Below are 21,010 nucleotides of genomic sequence, written 5' to 3'. Positions count from 1 at the left end.
TTTATTGCTGTTACATAGGGAATGAATATTGTACAGTGGCTGCATCCTGTCATATCTAGAAACGCAGCTAGAAGGGCAGGGGAGGATGAAAGCTTGATACTTCTCGTTTATTGTTTTGAATCAGCAAAATAAGTTTGTCATTATTACTTTAAAAACAGTCTCAGTTGCTGAGTTCTAGAGAAAGTGTGCATTATGCCTGTCACTGATGTGCTTTTGCTGAGGTCAACAATAGTGTTCTCAAATAAACATATTGATGAGTTTTCTACCTTTCATTAAATCTTGATTGTTATACTTTGTTGCCTAAAATTATCTGTTTCTTCTGCCACTGTAGCAGAAACCATCAAAGTTTTGAGAGAGTGTCATTAATCACCTTCATGTAACCCATCTGAATGTGGGCTGGCCAGAAGGCTCTGTGTGTGCTCAGACACACGCACACACAAACAGATACACAAATTCCAAGGAGCAAAGTGTTAATAAAGGGGTACTCTGGAGCCAGGAATTAAAGTCGTGTAACATCTAGTGCCTCTCTTACTTGAAATAACTTAGAATTGGACGTTATTTTGAACCCCTCTCTCCTTACCTCAGTTCGCTAAAGGCTCCAGGAAAGAGGATTTGCAGACCCCCTTGTTTTAGAACAAATGAAATAATTATTTTAAAGGGTTAGAGAATGGACAAATCTTCTTCCCCTTGCATGTTGTTATGGATAATCTTTCTGGAGTCCAAAATCCTATGGAAGTGATGGAAAAATGATCTATGAGCGTATGGCTGAAATGATTGATGAGAATATAGGATATTGCATGTTCCTGTCATTTTTTAATCCAGACCATGTAAAAGGGTAAAGCTGTGACTGTTGCTCAGCAGTCCATGTAAAATAAAGCAGTGCACCTTTTACAAAACATAAAACCTTCGTGAAAAGTTTACTTATGTTTTAGAGCTATTTAGCACTACAAATACTTATTGTAACACCAATAAATGAGGGAACTTCTTAAAGCCAGACTTACAGAATTAAAAAAAAAATATTAGTCTGAAATTGGGAAGGAACCACTAGTGGATGCCTTATGAAAAAAGGACTTACACAGTCTCTAGCAACAAAAACTTAATAAAATAAAGAACCTGGGGAAGAGTTACAGCTAAGACAGGCCTTCTGATGTTGTATGAAGAAGTATTTCCTTGCTCTCCCGAGAGACTGAGTTCATTCAGGAAGCTTTTTCACGCTTCGTCAACAGATCTGTGACATTCATTTTGTTATCAGCTTTCTGTTTTTCTGAGCTCCACTGGCAATGTTAGGTCTGAAAGCTCCTCATCCTATATTAGAATTTTTGTGCATTATCCTATGTAAGACATTCATTAACACAAAATGCAACATGCAAATTAATAAGTTAGCCCGTCACAGAGCACAAAAATAACAGATCTGTCTCATAAGCCCGGTGTTTGTTGAGTCTGCAAGCACTAGGCACTCAGATCAGACTTCTGTGCTGAGAATTGCCATGAATTTTCAAATAGTTCTGTAATTAAGCAGAGTCAGCAGTAAAGTTTTGATCATGCTTTGTTTGCTTTATGATTTTTACTAAAATCAGACTAAAAAAAAAAAAGTTTGTGAGTGAACGTGATTTGCTTTGTCCTATAGCTGTTCTTTAAAATGACATATTGTTTGCCTTTTTCGTATGTTTCCTTCCGAACCAAGAGTATCATGGAGTTTAGTTTAGGATGCTTCCTCATAAACTCATCCTGAAGTGATCTGGGTTTTTCTTGTCCCTTTACTGGTATTGGGGAACTTAAAATCTTGGACTCTTATTAATTGATAAAAAGCATGTTTTTCATTTCTGTATCTCTTGCCTTGATGTCAGCGTTTGAAAGGAAGAAAAACTCTTCTAGCTGAATAGTTTTGAGAATAAAAAATGCCCCAAACCGAGTCTCTGAACTGGAGTTGAAAGCCTTCTAATTACCCAGGCAAGAGCAGAAATTATGTTTCATGAATCATTCAGAACAAGCATGCTTTAAATCCTCTTCCTGATTATATTTTTTAGTTGGTATGCTGGAAACACCCTCCTTCCTCAGTTCATTTTCTTGGCGGTGAGTTTCTGTCTGCTAGAACTAGAGCTGAGCTGCTCCTTCTTCCCTGGCTCTGAAATGTTCAATTTTTTTTTTTTATTTGATTCTTTAATAATGGCAAATCTACAGTTTTTAAATGGAAAGGAAACATGTCATCTTCAATGTTAAAGAGATGCATGATTATATCACTATTGATTTGCAGTGAGAAAACCCTTTAATTTAGCATATTTATATTTGTATGAAGTACAGTTGAACTTTTGCTGTATTTAATTTGGTGGTAACCTAATTATACAGTTCAATACAATCTAATAATCCAGGCTGAAGTACGGGACAGTAGGAGATTTTTCTTGGTGATTTAGCCGGCAGCAAACACTAATCTTTGTGGTTGTTATCAGAGAAAGACATCTGAATCTATAGCAGTATTTGTCTTTTCCTGCCACTCAATTCCTGCCTTCTCTGTGTGTCAGGGTTTTGTTTATCGTTTCCGGTTGCGCTGGGCTCCAGACATTCATCTTCATTTCTGTGTTTTTTCCCTTCCCTCTGTGACTCAGGGCAATAACTTATTCTCCTTTTAGGTTGGTAAACAACACACTGATGTGTATTCTGAATGTGATGTGGGACATTGCTGTTGGATCAGAAGCAGTGACTCAGCTTTCTTTGGCCAGGCCAGTTGCTGATTCACTTTGTCAAATGTCTGGTGAACAGTGACAAATTTGACAGTATTTAAGGAACTCCTGAATAAAATCATATTTCCTTTTATATTCTTTGAAGTCTGATAGAGGCACAACTAGAGGGAGAAAAATTCTGTTTAAAGAGTGACCTTGATCATTTAAAAGAATACATTCTATGATACAGAAGAAATTTGGATGCTACTCCAGTGTGAGCAGTTATCTAATAAACTGACTTCATTCTTGGCATAGCTACTGAGTAGTTAAATCAGTAATACAATTATCTCTCCCTGCTTTATTACTGTACTTCATATATTTATATAAAAAGTTATGGAAAAATTTCTTGCTTGTTTTGCATATGTGCATATTTTCTTGATTTGTGGTACAGAGTGCTCTTTTAGACTGCATAGAAACAGCCTTTGCTAATAAACCTGGATCTCTAATTAATACAGTACAATTTCCTCCCATTCCTTCACCTTCCTTTGTCTAGTGACTAAAAAGTGATGAATCCAAGTCATCAGTCATGACTAGCATCAGCCTGTTCCAGCAGCAGTTTATATTTCTATTCTGCTGTTTCTGCTGATACACTTTAGATGAAAGCCTTAATAACAACAGAAATTAAAACAAGGGGAGTCAGAGTGACTTGTAGAGACAGGCAATGTTAAATTATTTCATGATTCCCCCTCACTTCTTTCTGAAACAGGAAGACAATAATCCTTCCTCAGCAGGATAGAATCTTGCCTGTCACTGATATCTTGAGGGGCTGGTCTTAAAGCCCTGTACGTTTGGAGATTACAAATAGGATAATGCCATGAGTATTCAACCTTAATTCATGAAGATGGACAGGACTAATCAGATAAGAAAGAATGGGGTTTTATGCTTTTAAAATTACCACCTACTATTCTGCCCTTTTCCTTTTCCTCTACTGTCAACTTTGTGCAGTTATAGTTAGATTTTTTTTTTTTGTAAATGAAATGTGCTGCTGGTGACAAACAAATGTAAATGGAAGAAGGAAAAAAATTCTTTAAAAATAGGGGCTTTATTAAGTAAGAATTGTTTGTTATGTATGGATTCAGGATACAAGAACTGGTAGAGTTGATGCAACTGAAGTAGGCCTAAGTTGTGCCATGCACCTGACTTTACCCTAAGTCCTTTTTTTCTTCTCTGTTAAACAAAGTAACATTTCGTAAAGGCAAAATGTAATTTATACTTGGATAGTTTCTAAAACCCTGGCTATGTTACTTGGTTTGCTATACCAAGTCTTGGTCTTTCTTTCTTTGCAAATGAGTATTGGAAAGGAAATTTCATCATCTAATGTTGGATATGCAGCAGTCTTTATTGATATCTGCTCCTCTTGGAGAAGCTTTTTGTTCATAGGGAAGAAAGTCCATCTGATCCCATCCTTTAGAGGCTGTGTTGAAAAGCACCTTGGGAAGACTTTAGTATATGACACCATTTCTGGAGCCTTGTAGCCTTTCTGAGTTGCTGTTCATTCCTGAAAAGATTTTCACAGTTTTGCCATTTGTACTTCACAGACATTTACCTTGCTGGCTTAGTAACAGTTTTCTTCATTTTCATACCTCTACAATGACACCACTACTGGACAAAATTGAAAAGAAATGAAAAATTGGAAAAAAAATATAAAAAAGAGGAGGTGAAGTGAATGAAGCACATCTGTTTGAGTAAGTACAGTAAAGGATCACCTAGTAAACTACAGAGTACCTTCAGAACAGTTGAACTGTCAAAGAGCATCTTAGGATGTCCTTTTGTGAAGTATTTATCTATGGAACCCCAACAACAGAAAACTATCATGGTATAAAACGTATTCTGTTGCGATGAGATTCTACTCATCTACTCATTGCAGTACTATAAATGTAGCAGTGTCCCGGTGAATTACAGAAATCTTAAATCTTTAGATTTGAATTTTCAGAACTACATGTAACTTTTCTGACTCTACATTTTATTCATTCTTAATCCCCCGAAATGAATTAATATGTAAAATAAACTAGCATTGCATGACTGAAGGTGGTGAATATATATATTTGGGGGGAATTTAAAAAGCAGTGAACAATTTTCTTTAAAACAGGTAGATGGATAGTTTGTCATTTAGCCGTGGGTTTCCTTCCAGCTTTCTATTTGTTTGTCTCAAGCAGTTGTTTCATCTTGTCTTTCTTGTATTTTATTGACTGTTCCACCTTGTGAATTATCTTTTCTGGGAAATGCCATTTGTTTTATGCTGTACAGGGCCTAGCACTAATAGGGCCTAACCTTGTCAAATCTCTGGTTGCAAACAACAATATTAATAATTAAAACCGGCATAGGAAAATGGGATTGAGACTGGAACATAATAGTGGATGTAATAAAAGACAGCCTTTAACATATAAATGGGTTTGAGAAGATACAGCGTAATCAAATTCAACTGCATTTTTTAGTACTTTTCATGTCATGTCTCCCATGATGCTTTACAGCACAATAATCATGATTAACTCTGGATTTAATCAGTGAACAAGTGCAGTAATCCACAAAATGGGACAACGAGTTAGAAGAGCTTGATGTTGGTGAGGACCCCAGCAGCCGTGCTATAATTCATGAGGAGATGTCAGTGAGACCCATCGAGGCCGGGTGTGGCAGAGAACATGGGGAGGCAATTCCATGTTGGAACAAAGTCCATTTCTTTGAGAGCATAGTAATCTGAAGATGGGAGGGTTGGGATGTGTGCTTTGTTTTACGGTGATACTGAGAGATCATAAGAGGAACTTATACCACATTTTCTGGTTTGCTTCAGTTTTGCTTTTGTAAATGTTTGTGAGTGCAAATATCTCTCAAACGTGAACTCTGTGAATTGCAAGTACCAGTTTCTTGGCAACCACATCAGGACTTTGCTATTTGCAGCTAGAAAGGAGGGTGCATTTTAAAACAGTCTGCAAATTTAGAGGTTTTGATGGCATTCATGGAAACCAAGCTGTTATGGCTTGTGTTTAATCTTGCATTCTTAGTCCTCAGACCCCTAAGGGCACTACACCGTCAATGTAGTGAGTGCCAAAGTAAACTTGAATTACCTAAGGTTCTCCTGCTTATTAGAAGACAGTCTTTAAAATAGAAACTTTGCCATTAAGGATGTTTCATACCAGGTCTGTCAAATAAACTACTCGTATAAAGTGTTTCAGATGGATAATGATGGGCACTCCCCATGTCACCTGGAGATGATGATGGCAGGAGCTGAGGAGTGTTCCTGTGTACACTCCTTGGGAGAGGAGGAAGAGGTTATTCAGGTGTAGGAGGGAACAGGTGGGAGGGGTAAAGGGTGTTTGTCGCAGTGATATGACCCATACAATTTCAAGTATAGTTTTCTTCTTCTTTCTACCACTCCTTTATCTTACTGCCTCAAATCTAGGGAGTGTATTCGCTGTCTTGGATCTTTGTGGAGCACAGATACCGATGAATATCAGGCAGAGCAGGCAATACTCCAGTTGCTAGGGTCCAGATGCCTGATATGCATGCAGTACAATTTCAAGTCTTAAATATATTTTTGTTTGACATTTTATATGATTTACATAAATTGTTCTTAAAAAGTAACACTGTCTGTGAAGAATTCATTTTAAGCATTTATTATGGTGAAAAATTATAATGATTTATGTAAACATGTTATTGTTGTCTGAGCAATGAAATATGTGGTTCTGAGAACTGGCTCTGATTTTACAAGATATTGATTCTGCTGAAGTTCAGGTGAAGAAAGAGAAAGGTCAGTGAAAGGAGGAAAGTGAGATATTTGCAGACGACACTAAGCTGGGAGCTTGTGTTGGTCCATTGGAAGGGAGGAGGGCTCTGCAGAGAGACCTAGATCGGTTGGATGAATGGGCAGAGTCCAACAGCATGAAGTTTAATAAGTCTAAGTGTCGAGTTCTGCATTTTGGCCACAAAAATCCCCTACAGCGTTACAGGCTGGGGACAGTGTGGCTGGACAGTGTTCAGGCGGAAAGGGACCTGGGGGTGCTGGTCGACAGCCGGTTGGATATGAGCCAGCAATGTGCCTTGGTGGCCAAGAAGGCCAATGGCATCCTGGCCTGCATTAGGAATTGTGTGACCAGCAGGAGTAGGGAGGTCATTCTTCCCCTGTACTCGGCTCTGGTGAGACCACATCTTGAGTACTGTGTCCAGTTCTGGGCCCCTCAGTTTAGGAAGGACATTGAGGTGCTTGAGCGTGTCCAGAGGAGGGCAACGAGGCTGGTGAGGGGCTTGGAACACAAGCCCTATGAGGAACGTTTGAAGGAGCTGGGGTTGTTTAGCCTGGAGAAGAGGAGGCTTAGAGGTGACCTTATTACTCTCTACAACTTCCTGAAGGGAGGTTGTAGACAGGTGGGGGTTGGTCTCTTCCACCGGGCAGCAACTGACAGAACAAGGGGACACAGTCTCAAGCTACGTCAGGGAAGGTACAGGTTAGATATTAGGAAAAAATTTTTCACTGAAAGAATAATAAAGCACTGGAATTGTCTTCCCAGGGAGGTGGTGGAGTCACCATCTCTGGATGTGTTTAAAAAAAGACTGGACATGGCACTTAGTGCTATAGTCTAGTTGAGGTGTTAAGGCATAGGTTGGACTTGATGATCTTAGAGGTCTCTTCCAACCTCATTATTCTGTGATTCTGTGATTTTCATTCTCTTTTTGTGGATGTTGGTGCAGGCTGTAGAATGCATGTTCTAAATGTGTGTTGGATCAAGGTTTTAGACAGTGAGCTTTTAGGATCAGGGAGAGTTTTTAAATTATACCATGAGGGATTTATACTCTACCTTGAATAAATGTTATATAGTACTAATAAAACAGCATAATTGTCATGACTGCATCAAAGTTTCTTATAAAGCTTCCAATTTTGCGGCACTGCAATACAAATGCCCCAGCACATTTAACAAATGTAAATTAATTGACCTTCTTGTACCTTCAGAGAGCAGATAATTTTCCTACAGAGAAGGAAAGAAGAACACCCAACAGAAGTTTCTAAAGGAGTTAGTCTAGTCGCTTATAGTGGGGTCACAGGTGGGAACCAGGTTTCATTCTTCATTGCCCTGACTCACTTTTCCTTACTCTAACCCTCCTTGCTCCTCTTTAGCCTATATTTTTGAGTTTGGCCCCTTTGAAGCCATGTCTATTTTTTATGTGTTTTTTTTTTTTTTTCCTTAGTCTTAATACAAATTTTCTTCTATGAAATGGGAAGAGCAGTGCTTATATAAACAAGGGCTTTAGCAGTGTTGTCTGGTTCAAAGATGCAGAACTTCTTTAGTCAGAGAACTGTGGCTTTACTTACATATCTACAGAGTGAAGAAGAAATTACACTCTCGTCATACCTGGAGCTTTGGATGTCTCCCTAGGCTGATGGATGCAGCCACTGCATCATTTCTTTCTCAAGCTCACTCCGCATGAAGCAAACTTTTACCCATATATTTAATATTTATTAAATAAAACATTTATTATTTTCTCTTATTATTTTCAGAATCTCTTGACACAATTACTAAATTATGGATGCTTACGGGTATGTTAGTTTGTGCCAATAAGGAGACAGAGCAGTACAGGTTTCAATTTTCAGAGTTAGAATAAAATCTAGCTACATATCTCCAAGCAGCATACCCAGATGAAGTATCTATTGTGCTAAAGCAAATAGTGCTAATTTTTACTACTTCCTCCTGGAAAAGGGCCATTTTTTGAGATTAAATCCAGCATTTTAAATGAATTTTTTATATTACTTGATGTAGCGGGATTAATTTTCTCCATCATCTAATGGATTATGTTTATTGAATCAGACAAACTCAAGAATCTGAGCTTTCAGATGTGGAGGGCAAAAAATTGCCTGTGTTTGTTTGGCATCATTGATTTATCAAGACTTTCATCTTGTGCAGGTACTTCCATGTCTTTGTGAAAGTTCCATTAAATCTTTAAAAATTAAGGAAAAAAATGATGTTTGGGAAAACCACCAGAAATATTGTATAGAAATTTTATAGGAATGCAATAAAGTAAATGAGTGGTTATTGTGTTTCTGTACATTATTTTGATTCAGTGACTAAGGAGAAAATGACTTCTTGAAGGAAAAAATAGCTTTGACCAAGCTTTAGCAAGGTGAGAAGCAAAACTTCTGCAGTTCTGCCTCTCTTAAAGATGCAGATACTCAGCTCTTTGGGCTAAAGAAAGATCTTTTCTTCCGTTGAGAGATTTTTGCATTGACAGCAGTTCTTCTGGTTTAACTCTCTGTCTGATAGTGCAAAGACTGATCGCTCCCATCACCGTAGGACGGAAACCTGCCTATTTTCTCCTGACACTCTCCTTTGTGAACACTGTGGAATATTGCAGCTCCCCAGCAGGAAAATTGACCTTGCTGCACTGAAATCAACCGGGAGAGTTCCCACTGACTGCAGCGGCGGCCGGGTCAAGCCCAGGGTTAAATTCTTTTTGCCCACACCTTGAATCCAGCGGTGTTTTGTTACAGGATTTCTGGCAGCTTTACCCCTGCCATAGATGGGTCCGGAAGGGAGGGAGGGAGGGCAGTTGGTGCTTGGCAGAGAACTCCACGTGCAGAACAGGTGTGGGCTCATCAAGCAGCGAGGAGAGGGAGAAGGGGAAGGGAATTGGCAGCACCTGGGGAAGGGAATTAATTTGCATCAGCTGGGCTGGTGCTGGCCCTGTTGCAGCAGAACGCTTGGGGTGCTCCAGAGAGGTGGCTGTGTGCTGAAGGTCTGCCTGCCTTTGTTCCTTCAAAAAACAGCTCACAGGTCAGATGTCTTTGTTTTAGGAGTCAATAGCTCTTCTCTGTGGGTAACAAATAAGGCTTACTTACGTGCTCTATTTTGGGTCACTTTTGCTTTTTGTGAGCATGTATTTTTGTATATGTTAGGAGGCTTGGTTTGTGTTTGTGTGCTAGATAAGGCATACGTCCTTTCCAGGGCTGTCTCAGAGTGAGAAGATTGATGTGTAGAAAGTATCTGGGCTGGAAAGAGTTAAGCCTAAATTAGAAGACTGATAAAAATTTATTCGTGTTTCAGACCTTAGTCCCCTTGGGGCTTTCCCACACCTTACCCGGCTGTTTAGATGTGTTGGCTGTCTGTCTGGAAACCATGGACAGGCAGGCAGCTGTTGTGCCTCCAAGAAGGCAATTCTATTGCATGTCCAATAATTACATGTAGTGTTTTAAAGTGAGTCCACTAGATTTCCTATAGATTGATTTAATGCAGCTTGGCTTTTGCATTGGCTCTTAATTGTTATTAAACTAGACTGAGATCAAGATTTTGTGTGTTTTATGGACAGCTAGCAGATGAGGCAGATTTTGAATGGCGCATACTAGAAATTACTCTGGATTGATGTGTTTTTGTGCTGGGTGGTAGATATTACACCCAGTATTCTTTTCTGCTTGTTCAATGAAACCCTTTGCACCTGTGAAAAGTGGATGTAAAAGGTAGGGAGCAAAACTGACCTCTTAATTGTGCTATGAATGTAAGAACCAAATAAGAATGGGAGGACAGTACGTTGATAGTCAAGGTTCTCTTTCTGTAACAGCATTCCCTTTGGAAAACTAGAGGATTTATAGTTAGGAGGTTGGTTGGAAAAGCTTGGCTGGGCAGCTGCTAAGCTCTGGTATTAGGAAACTAAGACCAAATATTTTTAAAGCACCAGCTGAATCTTATTGTGGTTTCTAATTAGGTACGGCTCTCTCACATTTTAACAGATACTTCATTTTATTCTGCCTCTTCTAGTGACTTTTCTCATACAAATTACAAGGGTTTGAAATGAAACAAGGTGTATGCTCTGGGGCTTTAATTGCTAGTTGTTAGTAAACGGGAGTTTCTTTGCATTAATTTATTGCAGAGGCTTCTGAATAACTTCAGGGGTATAGTTTGCTTTTGCTTGGGGGGACCGTGTCACCTTTTGTGAATGCTAGTGGCGTACTTTGAATTACAAGGATTTATTTCAGAGGCTGCAAAAACTGTGAGATATCTATCAGCTAAAAGGCAGCTCAGTGTGTAAATTAACTCTTAGATTGTATTTTTTGAGCTCTGAAGTGCTGTAGTGCGCACGTGTCCAGCTGTGAAGGATTACTGTTGATCACACTAGCTCATCTAGACAGAGATTTTCATTTTAGCTCCCACTTTGAATGGCTGATTCCTGTCTTGATGGGGTACATACATAATTGTAATCCATTGATTACTTTATTTCTTACTATTCATATGCAGTATTGATTTATCAACCATAAGCTTTTGTCACTGTCAGCTCTGAAAGCTCTCATCTGGAGTGCCACTCCTAATGGGAGAGTTTGTACTGCTGTTACCTGTCTCTGATGTGGTAGAATGGGTTGTTTTACCTCCCAAAAACACATCTCTCCTGAAGGGTGGAAGGAGAGTGATGTTTGTAATTCTCAGGGGCAGTTACTGTAGCTGCCTTTTAGGAAGTATTTTTTTTTTCCTGTTGGACAAATTTACTGCCATTGAAATCCAGCCTTAAGTAGCTCTGGGAAGGGAAAAAGGAGAATAATTAAATCAGTGGTGAGTGGGGTGCAGGCTGCCCTTAGGGACTCTAGCCAAGCCTTCAACTCCCAATAAAGAAATCCGTTTCCACTTCACACCCAGAGCAGAAAGTGAGGTCTCTCCTCTAGCCCTAAAATAAGGAGAAACAAACTCAGCTTGTTGAAACCCAGTCTGACCTAGGGATTTCTTCTCACTGCCCTCAAGTAAGGATGTGGGGAGGATGCAATTGTTCAAACACTATAAGGTGTGTTAGAGATCTCTGCTTTCTCTCTTCACTTCTCTACTTTTGTTTTTTATGGCTTAACATCTTCCCTGGTGGATTTATGCAAAATTTCAGCATCAGGTATCACCCAGCATTCCACAGTGTAGGGCAGTATATTAACAATGGGTTTTTGGGTATACTTCAGCACCAGAGGTTTGAGCTACCAGTAGCTGTGTCTCGTCCAGAAGCTGAGGCATAACACACTTGAATAAACAAGTATTTTGTTTTTCCTACATGCTGTGCCAAGTAATTTTAAAATTAATAATTTTTAATTAAAATTCAAAGTTAAATCTTATTTTTTAATGTAATTTCATCAGACTTTTTCTTCTTACAATTAATGAGTCAGCTGTATATCTACATTGATCGAGAAGCTCTTGCTAATTTTTTTAAGGTTTATCCATAACGGTCTTAGTACTTTTAGGACTGAGTATATTTTGTAGTTTTAAGCTGAAGATGTAAGCTTATTGTTTTAGCCTTGTAGCAAACTGTAGAGATCTTAAAGGCTGAAGCCTACATGGAAGCTGATTTTGGTGGTGCAAAGACTGATAGTAATATACTTCCAAAGAAGTTTGAGCTCTTGATGTAATAGCTTTTTTCAAGTTCATCTTGGACTGACTTTATGCTTTGGAAGGTGAGAAATTGATAGTGCAGTGGAGAGCCAGGTGAAGTGTGTGAGGGGCTGTAAAAGCAGCACCCCTGTTGTAACTACCTCTGTACTTCTCAGCACAGGTGAAAGCTGTGAGATTATTTCTTGTACTAATGCAGGTGGAGATACTCTGCACATTTTCTTGGGGGGGCCTTCACAAAAAAAAAAAAAAAAAAATTGCTATCACAACAGGGACTTAAGTGTGTGTGTAGATGTGAGTTTAAATCACTAGGTTAATTTTGAAATCAGTCTCTGCTACAGTCAGTAGCTTTTGGTTTGTGTCATGAAGCAATTTCAGACTTCACAAAGCAGGCTTTTTCCAATTAACTTCAGTAAGATGCTCTCCAGGAGCGCTCCCAAAGCTGATAAGGGGCAGTTAGCCCACAGCACTGGATCAGTGCTAGTCCCAAGTAAAGCCCTGTAATCCCATTCTGGGAGCACTTGGTGATCAGCACCAGCTGCTTCACTGCTCACAGTGCAGCATCTCCTCACACTGTCTTAAATTACTTGCTGGTATAGATAAAGCATGGGAATTAATTCATCTTTTTTTTTAAAGGAGGGGGTTTTTATGGACTGAAGTTGGGGGATGGAGGATAAGTGTGAACTACCACTGAGATGCATTTAAGGGATTGGAAATGCTTCTCATTTGAATAAAGCTATTTATAGTTGGATTTTTTATTATTTTATTAAGGATAGATGAAAATATCATCGTTCTCACTGTTCATGACGTACAAGGGATGATTATGACAGCACTGCTCCATCAGACAGCAGTCGGTGAAAGATGCAGGGCACTTCCCTGAGATGGGAGAAACATATTTTCATCTCTTCTTTGACAAAACTTAAGCATCTCTCAACTCTTTCAGGAACAGGGTGAATGCCAGCTGTGTAAGTGATTATGGGAGATGGTGCTGGTGATTTTGTTTTGGTGTTTCCCACAGAGGGCTTCCACTTTGCAGACAAGCATTTGTATGTTTTGCAGACTGAGGAAGTGAAGGAGAGTGACTCTACCCCCTGATAATCAGCCCCCAGGTCCCAGTCTGTACTCCAGTTTCCTGGTGCAAAATGGGGCAGCTTTAGCAATTTGCATTGCGCATGTCATGTTCTTAATGATGAAAATTAATCTGAATGCCGCTTCCAGGACTGTGTTTAAAAGAATATTTAAAGAAAGTGATAGTTTGAATTCCATGAGACTAAGCAAATGCAGATAGGGGGAGGGGGAGGGTGAGGCAAGCCCCCAAACTCAGTAATTAAGGTTATGTGAATGTATTGCTTTCATCTTCTCTTCTACTGTTCCAATTTTACTCTTCATCACATTTTATGGATTCTTTTTAATCTGTCTCCTGGGTGATGCCTTTTTTTTTCCTGAGAGCTTGTTGTGCCATTGTGACTGTGGGGGATAGTGTGCCGTTTCTCCTTTCCTGCCACTATTTATTCAGAAAGATGAATTGTGATTTTTTTTGTGTGCTGTTTCTAGTTTGAGAGCATGCCAAAGCTTTTTAGGGTTTGACATGTCTGGTGTCCCTTTGCTGTGGGGCTGGGCTATACCTTTTGCAGTGATGAAGAGCTATTTGCTGTAGGGGAAACAGGAATCCAACATACTGGAAAAATCACGTATACCCATGATATTAGCAGTTTTTGTAGGTCTTCTGTGTCTTAAAATAGCATGGAAACTGTGAAAGGAGCACTAGATGAAAGTACTGTCAATTGAAATATAAAACTGTGTATCCTCACCAGAAGTTACAATGAAGTCGTGTCATAAATGATGCATTTTTTAATGCAGAAGTGTTGGGTTGTTTTTTTAATCAAGGAAGTAAACCAGAGTGTAGTGATTCCTGGGCATCTTTATTCAATCTGAATTACTCTTTTAAAAGGGTTATTTCTGGATTTTTTTTTTTTTTTTGCAATGAAGACTTTTTCTTTCATGAGACAACTGAATATCTCGGTGTTTTCAGGCTTATTTTTTTTTTTTCAGAGGTTAAATAATGCTGAGTAAACAAAAGAAGGGGAAAAATATAACTCATTCTGATTTTTATATGTGTATACAATCGGATCATTATGTTTAAGCATATGTATACAGTTACTTATAAAAATATGAAGTTTAAGACAACTTTGAGAACTTGTAGCATACACAACATAGCATAATTATAAAACAGAAACACATACTGTGATTTATGCTAATTGTAGCTAACAAACACTTCCCATATTACTTTTACAGTTGTATCTTGTTTTCCAAGGGAAATTAGTTTGTGCTTACATGTGTACTTCCTCTTCTCTTGTAGTCTATTTAGTAGTAGTCTGTAGTTTGATTTCAGCTGAACTTGATAAGAGAGCAAAATCAAAGAAGAGCGGGTGGTTTTGGGGAGATCCTATCTGGAGAATCCTTTTGTGCCATTTGATGTTGAATGACATGAGGAAGAACTTTTTTACCTAAAGGGTGGCAGAGCACTGGAACGCCCAGGGAGGCGTAGAATTCTGAGATATCAGTTAAACCATGAGCAAAACAATTTTGTTCTTTGGAAGGGGAAATGCAGCTGGAAAAACAGTCTGCATTTATAATAAAGATGATTTACCACTTATTTTGTAGTGGACTGCGTTTGAGGAGAAGGCGGTTTTTAACTTTTTTGGAAGCAGCTCGAGGAATACTCATTTCAGTAGTGGTGATGTATTATTCAAGGGAGAGAAAGGCTAACCTCATAAAGCAGTGGGAGAGATATTGAGCTCTTTATTGTTTCATGGAACAATACATGAGGCAGATTACAAGTGTTTTGGAGCGCTGGAGTCTTGGATGCTGGATTGTTTGATAAAGTACTCACAAGCTGAACAGAGTTGCATGTAAAACACCCAGGTGTTCCACGCCGTGAGCTGACGTGTTCCAAGTGCTGCAACTGTCCTTAGAGTTGGTGCTTGATGTGCAGTGCTTTCAGTCTTGGGTAGAGTATTGGAAGCTGAGCAGTACTGTACTGCACAACTCCTGTGCTCTTGGGGAGTGAATACTGAGGAACTGATATTTGCAGGTTTTCAGCTGACTGATCTCTGACAGGAATTGTACAAGGGAGCCAGCTCGATCCTGAAGTTTGCTGGTTGATCTGGTCCAAGGGGTTTTGGGAAACAACCAGAATTATGTTTATATTTATGTGGCCCCTCAGCAGTTGTGGTGGAAGACCCTGGCTTGGCAAAAGTTATGCACTTAAAGTTCTGAAAAATGTTTATCGTGCTTCAGACAGAACGTGCTGGGTTCTGACTGCGTGTTGATTACAATTGTATTCATGTCCTTTGATAAGGTAGTGAATAACCTGTGAAATGTGGTTGTTGTCTTTGGTCAGGGAATGTAAACAATAGAAATTTGGCCTTTTGGTAATGATTTTACAGATTTTACTTCACTCCTTTAAACCGAATGAGACTTGTTTTGGTAGATTGAAATCCCCATGCACAATGCCTTCCAGGATAGTCCATGTGGGATTTGTCCAGCTGCTGAGCAGGTATGCAGGTCATGACCTTGTGTGACATCAAGAGGAGCCACGTGTCTCTGAGCTTAATGTTTGTCTCTTTGTCTGAGAATCCTTGTGAAGCTTTCTGAGAAAAGGAGAGGCAGGTAGAAAGAAGGCTGATAAAGGAAGGTGGGGAAATGAGCACGTACCACTGGGCTTTTGCAGCCAAAACTGGAATTTTGAATTTTGCCCCAAACTCAACTCAAAAGTTACCTCTATCTTTCTCTTCCTTTTCTCTCTTAAATCTGCTGGTAATACCAACTGAAGAGGGAAGAGGTAGCTGCTCTTTTTTTTTTTTTTTTTTTTTTTTTTTTTGAGCCAAAAGATGTGAAGACTGGCTTGAAGTACCTTTTCCAGGCTACTTTGGTTGACCTATGGATTAATGAAACTGAGAGACACAGCCTTGTTTGGAAAACAACCCTTGATTTTCTAAATAAAACTGGCACTGTCAATTTTCATGTGAGCAGAAAGCTGTCTCTGACTACCTTGTAAATATTTGTGCTTTGCTGGTTATTCTTTTCAGCATACTTGTTGCTTACCTGGGTATGTTGGGACCTTTGTATGTTTTCTTTGTGGTGGTGTTTTTTTGTTTGTTTGGGTTTTTTTGTTTGTTTTGTGGTTTTTTTGTGTGTGTGTGGTTTTTTTTGTTTGTTTATTTGAAATGTTATTACATATTTATCAGACACTTGGCTTCTGTTCTACTTTTTTTACTTAAAAATATCACTCTAAATTGGGAACATTTTCTTCAGTGTGTTATGGGAAGTGACTGCTCTTCTAGCAACACGGTTGCTTGTATGATAGTTGGTTCAGCTTTCTGCTCTTTCATTCACTATAAAACTATTTATGTGAATGTTAATGGCTTATCTTTGAAATTAAGAATGCAATGACTTTTATATGCAGTGTAGGATTTTTTTTCAAATGCTGAAAATTTTCTTTTGTTGGGAAAACCTATCCTTTAGAACTACTGTGCTTGATTAGGATTGTATGACATGGGTTAAGCTATTTGATTTAATTTGAACGTACACCTTTGGAGAATTGTCTGCATCTTAATGGAAAATGGTTCTTAAGTTCTTTTTTCTTGAAAGATAAATATAATACTACAGCTTTTTAAAAAAGATAATAGTGAATATTTTGGTGAAAAAAGCTAGATAGGTTTTTAAGAAACAAGGAAATTAATATGATAAAAACATAATTTTCAACTACAAAGATTCATTCTTCAAGATAAGTATCTTAAAATTATGTGGAGACTACATGTTATTGCTAATAACATATTTATTAAAAAAATTCTAAAGCCCTCTAAGGAAAATGTATGATTAAGTCATAGATCCTAATGTATCTGTGTAGCTTAGAGCTGGTTTGATCAGAGTTGCACTTGATTCTCATGAAGCAGTATAAAGTATATTTATTTGAAGTTCTTCATTGGTATTTTTGCTCTCCTTTCTTATAAATAACTTTAGGCACTTAGTTCAAGTACTTTAAATACAAAAGTAAGAGGAGAATTAGAGAAACCATTCTAAATATTGGAACAAAGGTACTCTAAGTTTGTGCGTGGGTTTTTTATTGCGAAGTCAAAACTTTCTTCTGCCTGATAGCAGAAGTGAGTAGTAATCTATGGCATTGAAATTTGTGATGCTCTGGGTTTGACTTTGTTGTGAAATTTCTAATACTCTGTAAGTTTTTGCTTACCAATTAAAACCTGTTTTTAAAATGTTGTTCTGAAGTTCTTTTTGAACTAAATACTTAGACTAAATTATAATATTGTCCTGTTCTGTAACATAGGCTATAAGTGGATTCAGAAGTGTCCAAATGTATCTTAAAAGATTAAGCACTGCCCTACCAAACTAGTGTATTCCCCATTCTTTTATAGACTGAAGGAGTTGAAATATTATTCAGATTTTTTTTTTGGTCTGTTTTTTAATCTGATCATTTCTTTCTTCCCTGCTACCTATAAAGCCTCTCTTCACTAATAACTGGACTCCAAGGGAGGGGGAAATGAAAACTTATAAATTTTAAAACATCTCATAAAAGTGATGTAAACCAGCCTTATGATCTATAAAAATGTTACAGATTGTAAATCATCTGTCTGGGGACCTTCCAGTGCGAGATGCAGGCATTGCTGCTTATTGGGCAGCTCCCATCTCTAATTGCATGGGGGTTTAGGATGCTGAAGCTGTAACCTGTAAATGGAACAATATTGAATGTGGTTGTTTGTTGTTTTTTTTTTAATTTTTTTCCCCTTGGAGCTGAGAATAGTATATTTTTTAAACTCTGGGGTTGGAGAAGTGGACTGGAATGAAACATTGGGGTAAACAAACCTTGTAAAAATTTGTGACTCTTTCAGGGATTAGGGTTGTTAGAGATGTTAGGATGAATATTGCCTCTATTGGATGTCATATATTCAAAAATATTAGCAGTGTATTAACAGAAGATTAAATGTTTCAACTCCATCAGACTTGGGATTCTTGCCTTTTGCATACTTTGGTTGGCTTAGTAGACACTCCTGTTTTCGCTTGCAGCAACCAAATCTGATGTGTTCTTCACAATTATTAGGTCCACTAGCCCTATTTCCTTTTACTTACAAGGTGTTACTTGTTAATTTTTTGCTTTATTAGTTTTTATTGCCTCATGTAAAAAGGTCTCGATTAACCAAAGGGAAAATTGTAAGCTGTGAATCCAGATACAGGTTGTAATCTCCAAGTTTGGTCTGTGAGCTGCCTCAGTCCTCGGGTAATTGCTGCAGGACAGAGGAGGTCACTTGCTTGCTGGAGTCTTTAGTTTTTCTGTGGAGAGCTGGGTATGAAGGTGGCAGTTCTAATGAGGGGGTTTTTCTGTGGGCTTGTGCTCAGAGCAGCTAAATGCAATCACCCCTTGCAGGCATGGCAGAGGAGCCCCCAGAGAGCGAAGCTGGTGAGATTCTGCTGTCAGAGTTTGAGACCATTTAGCACCTCAAGATCAGGCGTCAGATAAGAACCTTTGTGTGGTGTTGCCTTGGACAGAATTCAAACTACTGACCTCTAGCAAAAACCAACAAAAAAGCACTTTTTTTTTTTTGGTAGGATTGTACTGCCAAGGTTCTCTTTAAAGCTTCTCAGTCTTGCTGTCACTAGTTGTTTTTGCACTGAGGGCACAGGACGGCTCTTCCCCTTGTGTGTGTGATGCAGGAAGGGAACAAGGCATGCAAGATGAGAGGCTGTGCTCTCCAGGAGAGCATCACTCTCATTTTCTACAGGAGAACTAAAGCTCGAGATGACTGGAGATTATGTGCAACTCAAATCAGTCAAGTCTTTGTTAGTTTGAAAAGCTCTTGTATTTTTCTGAAGTCTTTATCTGTGTAAATTAGTAGAGATTCCTGATCATTCATCAATGGAGATTATATGGTGATGGAGAATAAATTATCTTTTGACAGGCTTTCGTATGAGAAATTGAAAAACATTGTCACTCTGGGGTGTGGTGGGGGAAGTGGGTGGGAAGAGGAAGGAGTCTGGATGTATGTGAAGTTCTGTGGTCTTCATCACTGAATACACTTCACAATGTCATTGTTATCGAAGATAAAAAGGATACGAAAGAAAAAATGATTCTTCTCTGTTGTGAGCTCTGAAAACACCCATAGGAGGTTCTACTCCCCTCTCAGTACAATAAGAGTAGAGTTTAAAATAATTTAGTCAAGTGAGTTTCAGTTCAGTTGTTAGAAATTTTTTAGTCCTTGCTTGTTAGGGGACTGGAGGGCTAGTCACAGTGTCTCTTTGACTTTCTTTTCCAAGAAAACTGCTTCTGTGCTAGGAAGTTCTTGATCTTAACCTACAGCTGCTAACCATCCCAACCAACTCTGCTGGCACGTTCCTTTGGCTGAATGTCCAAGAGGACGCTTGTCCAGCTGTGGTTGTGCCTCCCCAGCCCATGTACAGAAGATATCAGCAGCAGGCTGAGAAATCCTTTGGCCATTTGTGTGGCACGGGGGTTGTGCAGTTGATTGTGCTCTCAGCACAGCAACGTGAGAAGTTTGTTGCTTTGCTTGCTTTCTTTCTTGTATTTTTAGTTAGAACAAGCGTTGGCCATATGTAAGTAGTTTCTGTTGAATTGAGTCTTCTGTTGACATCATGGAAAAACGAAATGCAAGGTTATTAAACCAGAGGATTACACAGTAGGACTGCATCTTCATACTATGCTCAGAAAAATGCAGCATTTTCTTGTTGGTTTGGTGTTTTGTTTTGCCTTCTTCTACCAAGGAAACAATAGTGAAAACTTAGTTTTCATTGTAAGCCTGTTCCTGAATAAGTCTTCATCACATTTCCACCCAAAACTCTGTTTTGGTGATCTGACCTACTCCTGTAATGAATCAGCCAGTTATGACTGATTCAGAGTTAAAAAAATCAGGTGATTGGTGGGATAAAAAGCTGAGTTTCCAATCGCCAAACATGCTGTTACCTCATGTAGAGGGTATTGGTTCAAAAATGGCTATTGCAGAACACTTTTCAATGATACACACCTGTACCACTTACTTAAATGGGACAAAAAAGGTTTTCCTTTAATGAAGAATTCATTTTCTAATTTTTTTTTTCCTTTTGGAAATAGAGTCTCTATTCTCACCTCCATGCTGGTGATGGTTAAGAAGGAGGAATATGCTTTATTTTCATCTTACAGAGTGCACTGAAGAGTGCTGAGCTGATGGAAGTACCAGTACCTGTATCAGATATTTTCTCATTGATGTGACAAAACTGCATGCCAGGTTGCAAGCACAGGGAGGCAGATGAGCCAGAAAGGTTAATTACTTCTCATTTTCTAACCCTTATGTTTATTTCAAATGCTCATCTCTTTCAGTGCCTGAAGGTGGCCAATTAAATCTTCCATATTTTTGTTTCTACCCAAAAGAATGGCTGTGGTGTCTGGCTGCTCTTGACAAAGGTGTGAAGAGTTCTGTAGTAAGGAAGAATACCAAAAAGAATAGAAACCCATTTTGCTTTCAGAAGCCTCTTTGAGGGTTTGTTTAAAGCTAAAACTTGTCGTGAACTTAGCATGAAAGATCTTCCACCAGGAAGATTGTGGGTTATGCTTGAAGAGAACCATGGTCTCTACCATTCTTCAAAATAGTCATTTCATTCCCTGCCAGTTGTATTCCAAAGGAAGGCTTTCAAATAGAGCCCCAAGCCCAGGGAGCTGAGCCACCTCCCTGAGTACATTGTCTGTACTTCTCAGCTTCTCTGCTGTGAAACGATTTGCATTGCAGTGGTTTTGTCACTGCAAGCTCTGACTCTCCCCAGCTGTATGGAGCAGGTGATGGAGCTCTGCTTGTTTATTCGCTATTTATCTTCATAGCTCCATTAAAATAGGGTAAGTCAGGGTGAGTTTCTCCTGTGGTGCCCTTCAATCTAAAGACACATTTGTATGGGTTTTTT

General features: G+C 38.8%; 1 protein-coding gene across 5 annotated transcripts in view; it reads left to right on the top strand.

Annotated features, from left to right (window-relative positions):
- GRID1 (glutamate ionotropic receptor delta type subunit 1) overlaps positions 1 to 21,010 on the top strand; it is a 539,944-nt gene that overhangs the window by 151,346 nt on the left and 367,588 nt on the right. Inside the window, exon 1 of one of the 5 annotated variants that reach the window (XM_040071279.1) lies at positions 9,352 to 9,475. The exons of the other annotated variants lie outside the window; for them this stretch is intronic. The gene's annotated coding sequence lies outside the window, so the exon portion shown is untranslated. Of the gene's footprint in view, positions 1 to 9,351; positions 9,476 to 21,010 lie in introns of those variants that run through there. 5 annotated transcript variants of the gene reach the window in all.

This window comes from Hirundo rustica, chromosome 8 (genome assembly GCF_015227805.2).
Source record: "Hirundo rustica isolate bHirRus1 chromosome 8, bHirRus1.pri.v3, whole genome shotgun sequence".
Taxonomy (NCBI): Eukaryota; Metazoa; Chordata; class Aves; order Passeriformes; family Hirundinidae; genus Hirundo; species Hirundo rustica.
The sequence above is the reverse complement of the archived record's forward strand: the minus strand, read 5'-3'. Positions and strand labels throughout refer to the sequence as shown.